At 45.2% G+C, this 12474-nt stretch overlaps 1 pseudogene across 1 annotated transcript; it reads right to left on the bottom strand.

Moving 5' to 3' along the window:
• Positions 1–6454: 6454 nt before the first annotated feature.
• LOC309614927 (sal-like protein 4 pseudogene) lies at positions 6455–10924 on the bottom strand (annotated as a pseudogene). Its single transcript has one exon. The product of its transcript is annotated as a sal-like protein 4 pseudogene (transcript).
• Positions 10925–12474: the final 1550 nt, after the last annotated feature.

The following is a 12474-nucleotide window of genomic DNA, read 5'->3' as shown; positions in this document are numbered from 1 at the left end:
AAATAGTGCTGCAATGAACATTGGGGTGCATATGTCTTTTTGAATTATGGTTTTCTCTGGATATATGCCCAGTAGTGGGATTGCTGGGTCATATGGTAGCTCTATTTTTAGTTTTTTAAGGAACCTCCATACTGTTCTCCATAGTGGCTGTATCAATTTACATTCCCACCAACAGTGCAGGAGTCTTCCCTTTTCTCCACACCCTCTCCAGCATTTATTTTTTGTAGATTTCTTGGTGATGGCCATTCTGACCGGTGTGAGGTGATTCCTCATTGTAGTTTTGATTTGCATTTCTCTAATAATTGATGATGTTGAGCATCTTTTCATGTGTCTCTTGGTCACTACAGAGGAAACTTGGAAGCAGACACAAGTCTGTAACGACGCAGCTTCCTACTGCACACAAGTTATTTTATGCTTGTTTATTCATATTTTTCCCCCAGCAAATAATTAGTGAGCAGCTGCTCTGTATTCACTGATATGGTGATAAGTCAAACAGTCCAGATTCTTGTCTTTATGAAAGTCATGTTTTTTAAACAGCAGTTTAGCTCCTTGGGGTCATGTCTCAACCATTTCCATGTGAGAAGAGGTTCTACACTCCCCATTTGAGTAATTAAATGGCCCCATGGCCGGTTTCATGTGGCTGCACCCTGTGCAATTCCACAGGGGCCCATGCTTAGAAGGGGTGTTTGTTTTAATGCTCTGCTGTCACCATTTTGGAATTTTTACAAATTTATGAACAAGGGTCTTGCATTTTCACCTTGCACTGGGCCCTACACATTATATAGCTGGTCCTGACTGGCCCTTATAGATGTCCTTGCTCATAAGACTGAAAACTGCTTGCAGTCTTGAAATGGCTATTTTTCCATTCACATTTCAGAAATCTCTGGGTCAAGTTTTTAATCAAAAATCAGACTCAATGTCCCAAAATGATGGCCATTGGGTTCCTTCCCTATCTCATTCCAAGAATCATTGTGCCTTTGTTGTACATCACTTGGCTCCTGTAACTCTGAAAACAAAGATCGGTTGAAGAGTTGAACTTGCACTGGGGTACTGACTAACAAGAAAATAAGGTTAAACTCAAGGAATCGCACCTCACCCCAAACCATTGACTTGATCTCTTTTTGGCTCCCCACTTGCAATCCATTTACTTTTTCTTCCTCCCATGTCTTAGATAGTGACAAGAGGAGTGAGCTGTTTGCCTTTGGATACCACATGGGGCCAAGGGGATGTGGCAGAACTGGAAATAGGAATCCCTATTGACCCTGCTTTTGGCTAGACTGTGATGTAGGCACTTGGACTCTAGAGCCTGCCATGACCCTTATTCCCCTTCAGTGTCCACGACCCATTTGCTCTTTTCCCTTTTCTTAAAACTTGCCCTGTGGGAAAGTGGAAAAGAGATACAATCAACTACTTGTTATCAAAATGCAAATGACTGATAAGACTTGATGTGTATCTCTTCTCATGATATTTCAATTTTAACTTAGTGCAAAACCCATTTGATTACACTCAAGGCTGAAGAGCTGATAGGAGAATTCGAGTTCAGTCAGGAGGGCCTTGGGGTTGTGTGGGGAAGAATGCAGAGGAGATGAGAGAGGAAGAGAGGAGAAATCTTTCCCCTGCTCCTGACTCTCATTCAGGACTAGTCCTGAAAGATCATTCCTGCCTCGAATAAAATGGAATTGTCCTGTGCTTTCGAATACGGAGGCTGTAGGCCAGCAGAAAAAGGTAAACTGAAAACCAGGTCATAGACCTCAAAGCCCAAAGAAATAAGTAAAAGTTTCCAATGGTAACTGGGGCATAAACACCTTTGTGAATTAGAATGGAAGGAGATTCGTCCTGCTGGTGCCCCAGTTAACACGCTTGTAATTGTCTGTTCTGACTCAGACTGTTCTCAAAGTGGAAGCAAGTCTATCCACAGACCTTTCTTTTTCCTGATTGTCCGTCTTCCTTACCTGTGAGCCTCCTTTGTTGCTGGCAGATAAATTATGTCTCAATGTTGCTGTTGATCTTTTGGCAGCTATGCCCGCAATTTAAATAAAAAACTAGCACAAAGGAGTTGACTATGAGGGACGAATAGTCTAAGAATATACATTAGAGAGACAGGGCTCTTCAGTTAATTCAACAGAGTCAGCTTGCTGGAGAAAGCTCCTGGGAGCAAATGAATTGGATTACCGTGACATTTTTTGCCACGATTTTGTTGTGTAAGTTTAGGCAAAGTGCAACTGTAATGAGAGACTCTAAAAAAGAGGGGGGGCAAATGTCAGGGGGCTGAATTTATTCACTGAGCTTGGAGAGCTCCTCTGGGGGAAGAGAGGAAGCAGCTGGAGGGAGAGAAGGAAGCAGTAGGCAGTGGAGTACTAGAGTTGATTTGGGGGCCAAACTCCCTCCTTCAAGAGGAGTAAAGCGGGGTGCACAGGACCAAATAGCATGGCTGTGAGAAGAAGCCTGACCCCAGTTCAGGCCGAGTGGTAAGGGGCGGCCTGGACTTCTCATGAAGAATGGTGTGGCTTCCTAGGGGACAGGTGTTGGGGATGGGTGTCAGGGATGAGTGGCACAGAGATGGGATTGCCTCATCTATTGGACACATTGTTTAGTAATCAAACGAGGCCAAAAGTTATATGTTTTACCTTTTAGGGTTATAAAAGAGAGGCAAATGTGAAAATATGGATAGCATCAAAAGACAGACTCAAAACGACCCTATCAAACCCTCACATTTTCTTTCGGGGCATCTGAGGTTCTAGTTCCTGCGTGGAACTACAGGCATGTTCCTTCTCTCTGGGGCAGAAGGCAGGAGTTTGATGGCAACAGGGACACCTAGAAGGTGTTCCGGGAATGCAGCAGAGCAAATGGACGGGTTGGATATGGAAGAAAAAAAAGAAATGCTTCACTGGGGTTGGCATGTTCACTAGGCAGGGTCATTGGGGTGGGCATGAATATTTGGGGGGATACTGGTTCCCTAGACACCTAGGAGTAAAATAGACCCCATCTGTAAGACCTTGACATCTGGAGCCCCACTTTGAAGCAGGGGGTCCATTTGGGTCAGGCAGAAGTTTACAAAGTTGGAAAACCCATGCCATGAATATTTTTGGGGAAACTGTATCATCCCCAATCCGCTGATCTGAAAACCACCTATTATATAACCTTTTACTCCATCTTTTTACTCCCAATCAGAATAATAAATTCAAATCTTCCTCCTAAGATAATATATAAAAAATGCTTAGCAGATATTTGTTACTTAGAAAAATTTTTCAGAAATTCAAAAGCCAGTATGTAATTAAACCACAAATCAAAACTTGCACTCCTCCCTCTTGTCAATAAGGAAAGCCCACTGGGGAGGAGAGAGATGCAGAACTCTGACCATAGTTCTTCAGTAGTTGTGGCGCACGGGCTTAATTGCTCCACAGCATGTGGCATCTTCCTGGACCAGGGCTTGAACCTGTGTCCCCGGCATTGGCAGACGGATTCTTAACCACTGCACCACCAGGGAAGTCCCCAGAGCACCCTCTTATACAGTCCCTATTTCATGCTCCCAAGAAGCTTCTGAAGACAGGTACCAGCATTTCCGTCTTACAGATAAGGACGCTAAACCTCCAAAAACTTGTGGCTTGCCCAGGATGTCACAGCTGATTTGTGGCAGCCCTGGGACTCAAAGCCTGTCTCCTTGTCCCTGTATTGTAAGACATCACTTTAATTCACAGATAATGAGCAGTATTTTAAACAACAAACTAGGATTCTGGACCTCAGGGTTCCTGTTTTTGGCCAAAGTTGAATGGGATATGTGGTTACTTATTGGGGATAAATATTCCATGTTTGTTTTGGTGAGGAGGATGGGGGAGGGAGAAGGATGGGTCAAAGGTCGGCTGGATCAGCGTGGCTCAGAAATGTGAGACAAAGGGCATTTACTTTCTCTTACTGTGAAGTGTAGCTAGAATAGCTGCTGTTGCCAGCATCAGTCTCTTAGTAGGTTAACTAGAATTTATTGAGTATCAGTTGCATGCCAGAGTCCAGAGTGCTACAAAGATCCAGCAAGCCCCCATCTACCAACAGGACGGAGAGGGAGACAGAGTTATCCTATAAATATACACGTCCACTAGTTAGTTGCAAAATTGCTTAGAAGAAATGTCACTTAAAGGTTGTTTTTGCAATGTCTGGCACATAGTTTTTGTTCTAAATGAGTGGATGTTGGTTGAACAAAATTATCAAATGAATGAATGAGAAAGATAATGAAAAATTCCTGGAATTAAGTGAGTTCAGTGGTGAGGTGAAGAAGAAAAAGCATAGAAGGTGTATGTGTGTATGTGTTGCGGGTGGTGATGGGGAGGTTGGGTTTAGTAGAAAGAAGACGATTTCTCCAGGGATCTGGGCAGCTTGGAGAAAGACTCAGCGGTGGTGGAGTATAGAACAGATGTTGGAAGGCATCATAAAGGCATCTTGATGGAGATGAAGCCTGGGGTTTTGGATAAGAGAGACATGGAAGAAAGCAATGGAAGAAAGCAATGGAAGAAGCTCAATCAGTAAGTAGCTCGTTGCCACATCTTCTTCTTTCCCACATCTCTGAGAGAAGCTCCCAGACATACTGCCTACATTTGTAATGGGAATTCTAATACAGGCACACATCCAAGCCAACTAGCCTGCTCTTCTGATGCAGTTTTTAACTCCACCCCACTGTCCTAGTATCCTGTGAAACCTTGACACAGGGTGAGAGTGATGATATGCTTTTGTATGTAGGAAACTTTTAGGGTAAACAGCACCATCAGTTTCTGAAAAGACTATACTTCGTGCAGCCTGCAAGGCACAAAACATTAGGTTTGTGAATGTTAGTTAGTCAAGCAGGACCCTTGAGCTTAATTTTAAAACAAAAGATCAAAGAAATGTCACCTTTATTATAAAGCATGAACTGTTACTACCTTATTCTTTTGTGTTCTGTTTAACAGATGTATGCCTTTTATTTTGTGAAGACAAAAAATAAATTCTATTGAAATCTTCCCTCATTTCTCATATAGACATCAATTTTCTCCACCAAAATAACTTAACAGAAATAGAAACAAAAGAAAAAGGTATTTTTTTTACGTGACATAGAAATTCTAATGGCAGTTATACATCAAAGTGGTTATTGAAGATATTTATATTTTATCTTGATGTCAAACCACTTTGTTTAGACTACTAAAGAAAATGTTTATGGGATGTGTAATATATGGCCTTCTCTAATTGCATCATTTTTCTTCTTGATAAAAATTCAAATGGGCATACAGCAGAATAACAAACATCTATTGGACTTGGAAGGAAAGTGATTTTGTCTATGATGACTTGCTCTACTTTATAACCTTTCATATTTTATCAAACCAGGTTTGACTGTAGGCTGATTCTTCTTGATTATATTATTTAGTTCTGCCAAAATATATAGCTATTTAGAGTGCAATAATACGTTCCTCTTATACCATAGTTCTTTGCTAGAATATCTAGTAGTATTTGAATTGGGTTCCAAATAATTGTGTTCTAGTAAGGGACTCCATACATTCAAGAAAGCAGTATGGCATAGTATAGTGCTTAAGAACATAAGCAGTGAATTGGTTAAGAAATAGGACTCTGAATTTAGATGGCCTGAGTTCAGATCCCAATTCTGCCATTTACTATTGTGTGATCTTAGGCAAGCCACAGTTTCTTTATCTGTGGGGTGCTTATCTTATAGGTTATTGTAATAGATGAGTATTTCTAAGAGAATACTTAGAAAAATTCTGGTCCTTAATAAGCACTCAGTACATATAAACTGTTATTGAAAAGCCTAGTTTTACTTAAATGTGGAAGATCTACCACTTATGAGTCTCTGAACTTTTTTTAGTAACATCTTTATTGAGATATAATTCATTACTATAATTCATGTACCGTAAAATTCACCCTTTTTCTCATTTGGTGATGTATCTGCAGGAAACTCTATTCATCATTGTCTTTACATATTTGGGCAGCTTTAAGCATAACTTTGTCTTCAGGGAAGGAGAGAGTAATCTCAGTGGTATTATGAAGAAGCTTCCCTGTTGACTCAGAAAAGGATAATGCTTTGCTGATTTTAAAATGCTTTATAAGAATTTTTCCCCTCTGGTTTTATGTTATGGGTATTTTACATTTCAAAATTTAATACTGGGGTACTATGGAATGCTATGGTTATATTGTATATGATTAGTACTGTTGCTGGGAGGATATAACTGAAATTAAGCAATGGGGAATTTTTCCTGAATTATTCAAAAATAAATAGCCAGTTTGTAAAAATAACCTGATTTTTTTCCAATAAATTTCTTGCCTCTAAATTAGGGGTTAGCCTACAGAGAGATTTACCTTTCCATGTCCATGTAAACTGTCTCCTGAGCATTTCAAACATTTAAACTTTAGAATTTATACATTTGAAGTATTTCAAATGTCAGTCATCTTTTTGATGGTTCAGGAGAAAATGCTGATGCCGTCTTTTTTTTTTTTTGGTGAAAAAAAGAACCATCCAAAATTTATTCTCCAACAGACAGACAGCATCAGCAGGTAAAAACTACAGGGGTTTCTCCGTAGATCATACATTCACAAGGCACTATTAGCTTAACAAGTGAGAAAGCCTCTGGTGTATTTTCTGTAACAATATCCACTTCACAGTGTAAACAGGTCCTATTATTGTGTTCACTTACAATTCCAGAAGGAAAAGCACAACTTGACAAAACAAAAAAAAATTTTTTTGGATCCTAAAATCAGGTGCAATTACCAAGAGACAGACTTGAGAACAGTCACAACCCACTTTTCCACATAGAGGGGCAAAGACTTCACCCAGAAATGTGGGTCTTTCTTTTCCCTTCCTTGTTAAATCCTCAAGAGTAACGCTTCATTGTCTGCTTAATATCACATGTACAAAAGGGGGATTAAGAAAAAAAGAATCACAACAACATCTTGAACTTCCAGCTGTTCCCACGAATACATCAACTGTTAGGTTTACGACAGGGCCTAGGAACATTTCAGCGGTCATCAAATAAGAAAATAGAGACTATAGCTACAAAAATAACACATGAATGACGTAGATAAATTAAAGCTTTCACACCCAAGACTTGCCTGTTCCAACTTGGTAGCCTTATGCAATACTCAGGAAAAAAAAAAAATCTTCATAATTACTTGGCATAAGTCACAATCAAGGAACTTCTGGTACAAATTAGTATAAGAAGTTATTAGTATATAAGAAGAAAACACACCCTTCTGGTGAGCTTGTTTCTTCAAGAACGGGTACCCAGCTCTTCAGAGTAGGCACCGGTGAACTAAATTAAGTCACCTGAGATTCCCTGCTCAGGTGCTCACCTCTCCTGGTTTTAGGAAGAGGAAGGGCATCTGGAAAGCATAGGGAGGACCTTGGCACTCTTGGGGCTCCAACTGAACTGCATTTAAATAAGCAGCAACACACATGTTGACTCTCTAAGGACTAAAATCTGTCCACTTGAGGGCATTCTACTTAAGGTTCCAAGGTTGAAGAAAAATTTGGAATTCTACAAACTTGGTCTAAAAAAAAAAAAGTACATTCAAAAAAGAAGAGAAAAATGGGTGTAGGGTTGGGAGAATACAAAACAGGTCCCTAAACAGACGACAGACCTTGTCCATTTACCCGCATACAGTCATCGCAGAAGTAAGTATACAGTACCCACCCACCCACCCCGCCAACCCCCAAACAGGCAAAACAGTTGTCTTCTCCATGGTGGTTCAACACCTTCCAACCTGAAATAGGTGACAGTCTTTGGAAACAGTTACTCTAGGTTGTACAAAGGTTTTACGTACATAGTTTGTTGCAAGTAACAAAAGTACTCTGCAAGACACGCTTCTTTCCAAAATTAAAAAAAAAATACTAGTCTGTATTTGTTTTAGTATGATTTTTTTTTTCTTTTTTGTTTGTTTGCTTTTGCAAAGCAGCATAGCAACATTGTGATTGTAGGATGTGCCTGAGTTTGCGGTCACAACTCAAAACATTATTTGCACATCAGGAAGAAAACTGGAGGAGATGGGGGTCTTTAAGAAAAACAAGCAAAAAAGGTACAGTTCTAGAGAGGTCACTGCACTGCTCCTTCGACGTGCACTCTCCTGTAGCTTAGCTGGCGGCCATCTTGTTTTCCTCCAGGAAGTGAGGGAACTGGTATTTGGGGACGCTGTCGGCAGCTCCCGGCTTCTCCACCTCGGCACTCATGGCTGACTGGGAGCCATCCATCTTGGAGGTAGCGGTGTTATTCACCACGGAGCTGGCCCCCAGTGACACCGGGAGGGTGGGAATGCCACCACTCTGGATCACAGAGATTTCGTTGGTCTTCATGGCCAGACCACCACTGAGCATGGTGGTGTACTGGTTCCACACAACAGGGTCCACAGTCACTGAAGGGGCCAGGGTTTCCTTGGGAAATATCTCGGGGACCCTCTTTCCGTCCGTTCCTAATAGAGCCATGGTGTTCTTGATGGCCAGCTTCCTGCCACAGCGTGCTGAGCTATTGTTGGCCCCATGCGTCATATAATGGACCTTCAAGTTGCCTTTGGTGGTAGAAGCTCGCCCACAAATGTTACACACGAAAGGCTTCTCCCCAGTGTGAGTCTGCTCATGAATCTGAAGTGCGCTCGCAGATGAGAAGTTCTTCCCGCACCTTGTGCAGCCGTGCTGCTTGGCCTGTCTTCGGGGTTGGACTGCTAACAAGGGTGTCATACCTGGGGACATGGTCGTGGGACGAACAAATGCACCAGGAACTTCAACTTTAACGTAGGTGGGCTGGGCTCAGATAAATGTCGGTGGGCCACTGCTCCGACCTTCCATCTCAGTGCGGCTGTTCTCCGAGCTGTCCACTTTGCCACCAGCATCAGGAGACTTGGACTTGACACTCTCCGCTTGGCTATTGGCTGGGGAGACTGCCTGGAAGGATGTGGTCTCCAGGACATCTGGACTTCGGCTCGGATACTCCTGGTCCCCCATTACTGAGGAGGAAGGGTCGTTGGTCAAGCCATCGCTCTCCACTGAACCATTTTCTTGGCTGCTCTGTCACTGCAGGGCAAGACCAGTGAGACCCGCCTTCCCCGGGACATCTAGAGAAGCCACCGAGGCCAGCCCTAGAGTAGGTGATGCCGAGTGGATGCTGGGAAGGGGCATGGGGACCTTCGAGGAGCTTCCAGGGGCCTCCTGGGAGCAAACTTCATCTACACTGATACTCTCGACATCATCATGACAGACAATGCTTGTACTGCCATTTTCACCGACCATCATTGGCTCGGGACACATAAAGTCACAGGGATTCTCTGGCAGAAGCGTGTTGGGAATCTGACCGCCCATGTGCATCCGAATATGCTGCTGCAGCATGACCGCGTTGGTAAACTTCTTCTGGCAGATGGGGGCATGAATGCTGCGTCTTTATGGACGTGTTGGTCCAGTGCACCCCAAGGTGTGTCTTCAGCTTGCCTTTGGTGGAGAAGGCTCGACCACAGATCTTACACTGGAACGGCCTCTCCCCGGTGTGGGTGCAGTAATGCATCATGAGGGAACTTTGGCAGCTTAAGACACGGTGGCATATGAGACATTCGTTGGGGTCAGTGGTAGTCTTGTCGATGTTCTCCACCAGCTGCTGCAATTTCAGGGTCTCTGACCCCAGCTCGGGTGTCCCACTCCCTTGGAAGCCACCAACCCTCGGGGAATTATGGTTTAGCCCCACCCCAGGTAGGATGGATCCATCCTCACTTTCCAGAGAAGGCTTGGGCTGCAGGTCATTGGGCAACGGGCCACCCATGAGGTCCTTGGTGTTAGTCCCCGAAGAGAGATTCTGAGGTAGCACTACATTGGGGGTCCCCGTCGCAAGGACGGGCTCTCCTTACAGGATTCATCTACGGAGACAGGGCCAGAGAGCACGTAGGGAAGGCCACTGCCTGCCGTCACCTTGTCATGGAACTCGGCAAACAGCTGGGGGTTTGCCTTCACCTGGGGATGCTGATGAAAGTGCACCATGAGGTTGCCCTTGGTGGTGAACCGGTGGCCGCAGACAGAGCACACGAAGAGTCTCTCTCCGGTGTGGGAGTGGAGGTGGATCTGCAAGGAGCTATCAGTCCCCAAAACCTTGCTACAGTACGTACTCTTGTGCTTGAAGAGGACCTCGTCCTTGGGTTTGACATGTACCGGGGAGACACTCGGTGGCTTCCTTTCCCTTTCTTGGACGGGTCTAATGCCACGGCGGAGAATGGGCTCTGGACGAGCACAGAGCCTGGGGCCTGAGGTAGTAACGCCCCCGAGGGGCGCGACAGGACGTTGGGGAGCACCTGGGTCCCATCTGGCTTCAGGGCGAAGGGCGTCAGCCCCGGGGACAGAGAGCTGGCAGCGGAAGGGATGCTGATGTGAGGTAGCTTGGCTGGTTTCAAGGTGTCCAGGGGGCAAACCCGGGCTTCCCGCTTTCCGGCTGAGCAGAGCCACAGCCGCCGAAGCCTGCTGGGACACGTGGCCGCCCAGCGTCTTCAGGGAGTTGGCTCCGGCCACGCCGCTGGAGTGGAGGGCATGGGAGGCCCACAGGTTCACCTGCACGCAGATCTGCTCCGCGAGCTGGATCTGCTGCTGCTGCAGACACAGGATCTGCTCGAGGACCCAGGGGCTCCTGCTGGCGCCGGGCAGCGGGGCTGGGGGCGCGTCCGCGCTCCGCCGGTTCACGGCCGCCTTGGTGCCCCGTAGTGCTTGACGCGTGACATTGGTGTTGGCCACTTTGCCTTTGGGTAAATAGCTTATGTCCTGGGATGTGGGTGGCAGGGCGGCCTCCATCTTGAAGTATATGACGGACTCTGCCCCCAGCTTCTCCTTCGTGTCCCCTGAGCTGCCACCGTCCTCTCTGTGACCGTCCTTCTTGCTTAGGCTGGATTCTCCCCTGAAGTCTCCAGAAGGGAATGCAGCCCTGCCAACACCTTGATTTTAGCACTGGGACCCATTTTGTACTGCTGACCTCCAGAACTGTAAGATAAATTTGTATCCTGTAAGCCACTAAGTTTGTGGTAATGTTACAGCAGCAAATAGAAAGCTATTACAAAACCGCATCTAGATTCCAGGAGATGTTTTGCAAGACTGATGGCCCTTTTACTTAACTTCCTCACCGCCTCTCCCTCCCTGATTCTATAAAAGAAACTGGCATCCAGACCCAGATAAGATGGTTTTTCAGAGACACTAGTCTGCCATCTTCTCGGTCTGCTGGATTTCCAAATAAAGTCGTATTCCTTTGCCTCAACACCTCGTCTCCGATTCATTAGCCTGTCGTCCAGCGAGCAGAGCGAGCTTGGACTCAGTAACAAATTTGGCTTAGCCAGCCAGGAGCCTTGCTGCTCATGGCTAGCCGGCCCCGCTCAGGGAATATTGGGGCAGGGCCCTAGCAGCTGCCAGGACCATTGTCCTGAGGATCTTCCCTTCAAAGTTCCCTTGAAGCGGCACCAGCTACCCCAGCACTTGGCAGTTGAGGCAAGGAACCGACAAACTTCCATTTGGGGAACTTCGGTTCCATCTGGGGCTACAAGTCGACGGACTTGATTCGATTCTGGAGGGTAAGTCACTCTGGCATGCACGCTAGGAACATATTTCCCCCTCAGTCTGGGTTTTTCCTTTATGGGAAGGCCAATCTGGTGGGGGTACCCTGCTGGAGGGGGGAATTGTTGTTGGACTCTACCTGATTCTGGGAACCGGTTCACTGGGAACTAGTTCGTTGGTTTTGTAGGGTAAGTCTACCCGATCTGGGAACTGGTTCGTTGGTCTTGTCTTGGTTTTGTCTTGGTTTTGTGTGCATCAGTGCTAGAATTTGTGCCTTTTGTGTTGGAATTTGTCTGCGTCTTTTCTGTCTTGGTGTTATCAAACTTTTAAAAGTGGAAAATATCTATCCTGAAGGAGAGCCCTTTGGGGAATATATTAGATAAATGGGCAAAACATACCCATGAGCCTATGACTAAGAAAGACATGATGTATTACTGTAATAGGGTGTGGACCCAATATATGTTAGGATCAGAAGAACGATGGCCCCTGAATGGCTCACTCAATTATTACACAATCTCGCAGCTAGAAATGTTCTGCAAAAGAGCAGGGAAGGACTTCCCTGGTGGCGCAGTGGTTAAGAATCCGCCTGCCAATGCAGGGGACATGGGTTCAAGCCCTGGTTCGGGAAGATCCCACATGCCGCAGAGCAACTAAGCCTGTGCGCCACAACTACTGAGCCCGCGTGCCACAACTACTGAAGCCCGCGCACCTAGAGCCTGTGCTCTGCAACAAGACAAGCCACCGTGATGAGAAGCCCGCGCACCACAATGAAGACCCAACACACCCCAAAATAAATAAATATATAAATTTATTTAAAAAAAAAAGAGCAGGGAAAAGAGATGAGATTCCATATGTAGGAGCATTTATGCTATATTGCATCAGGAGGAAAAGGAGTCAGAGGGCTGCCACCTTATGGGCAGGGGTCTGAAAGGAAACCCAAGGGG

This window comes from Balaenoptera borealis (genome assembly GCF_965194805.1).
Source record: "Balaenoptera borealis genome assembly, chromosome: 17".
Taxonomy (NCBI): Eukaryota; Metazoa; Chordata; class Mammalia; order Artiodactyla; family Balaenopteridae; genus Balaenoptera; species Balaenoptera borealis.
This window is presented reverse-complemented; position numbering and strand designations above follow the sequence as displayed.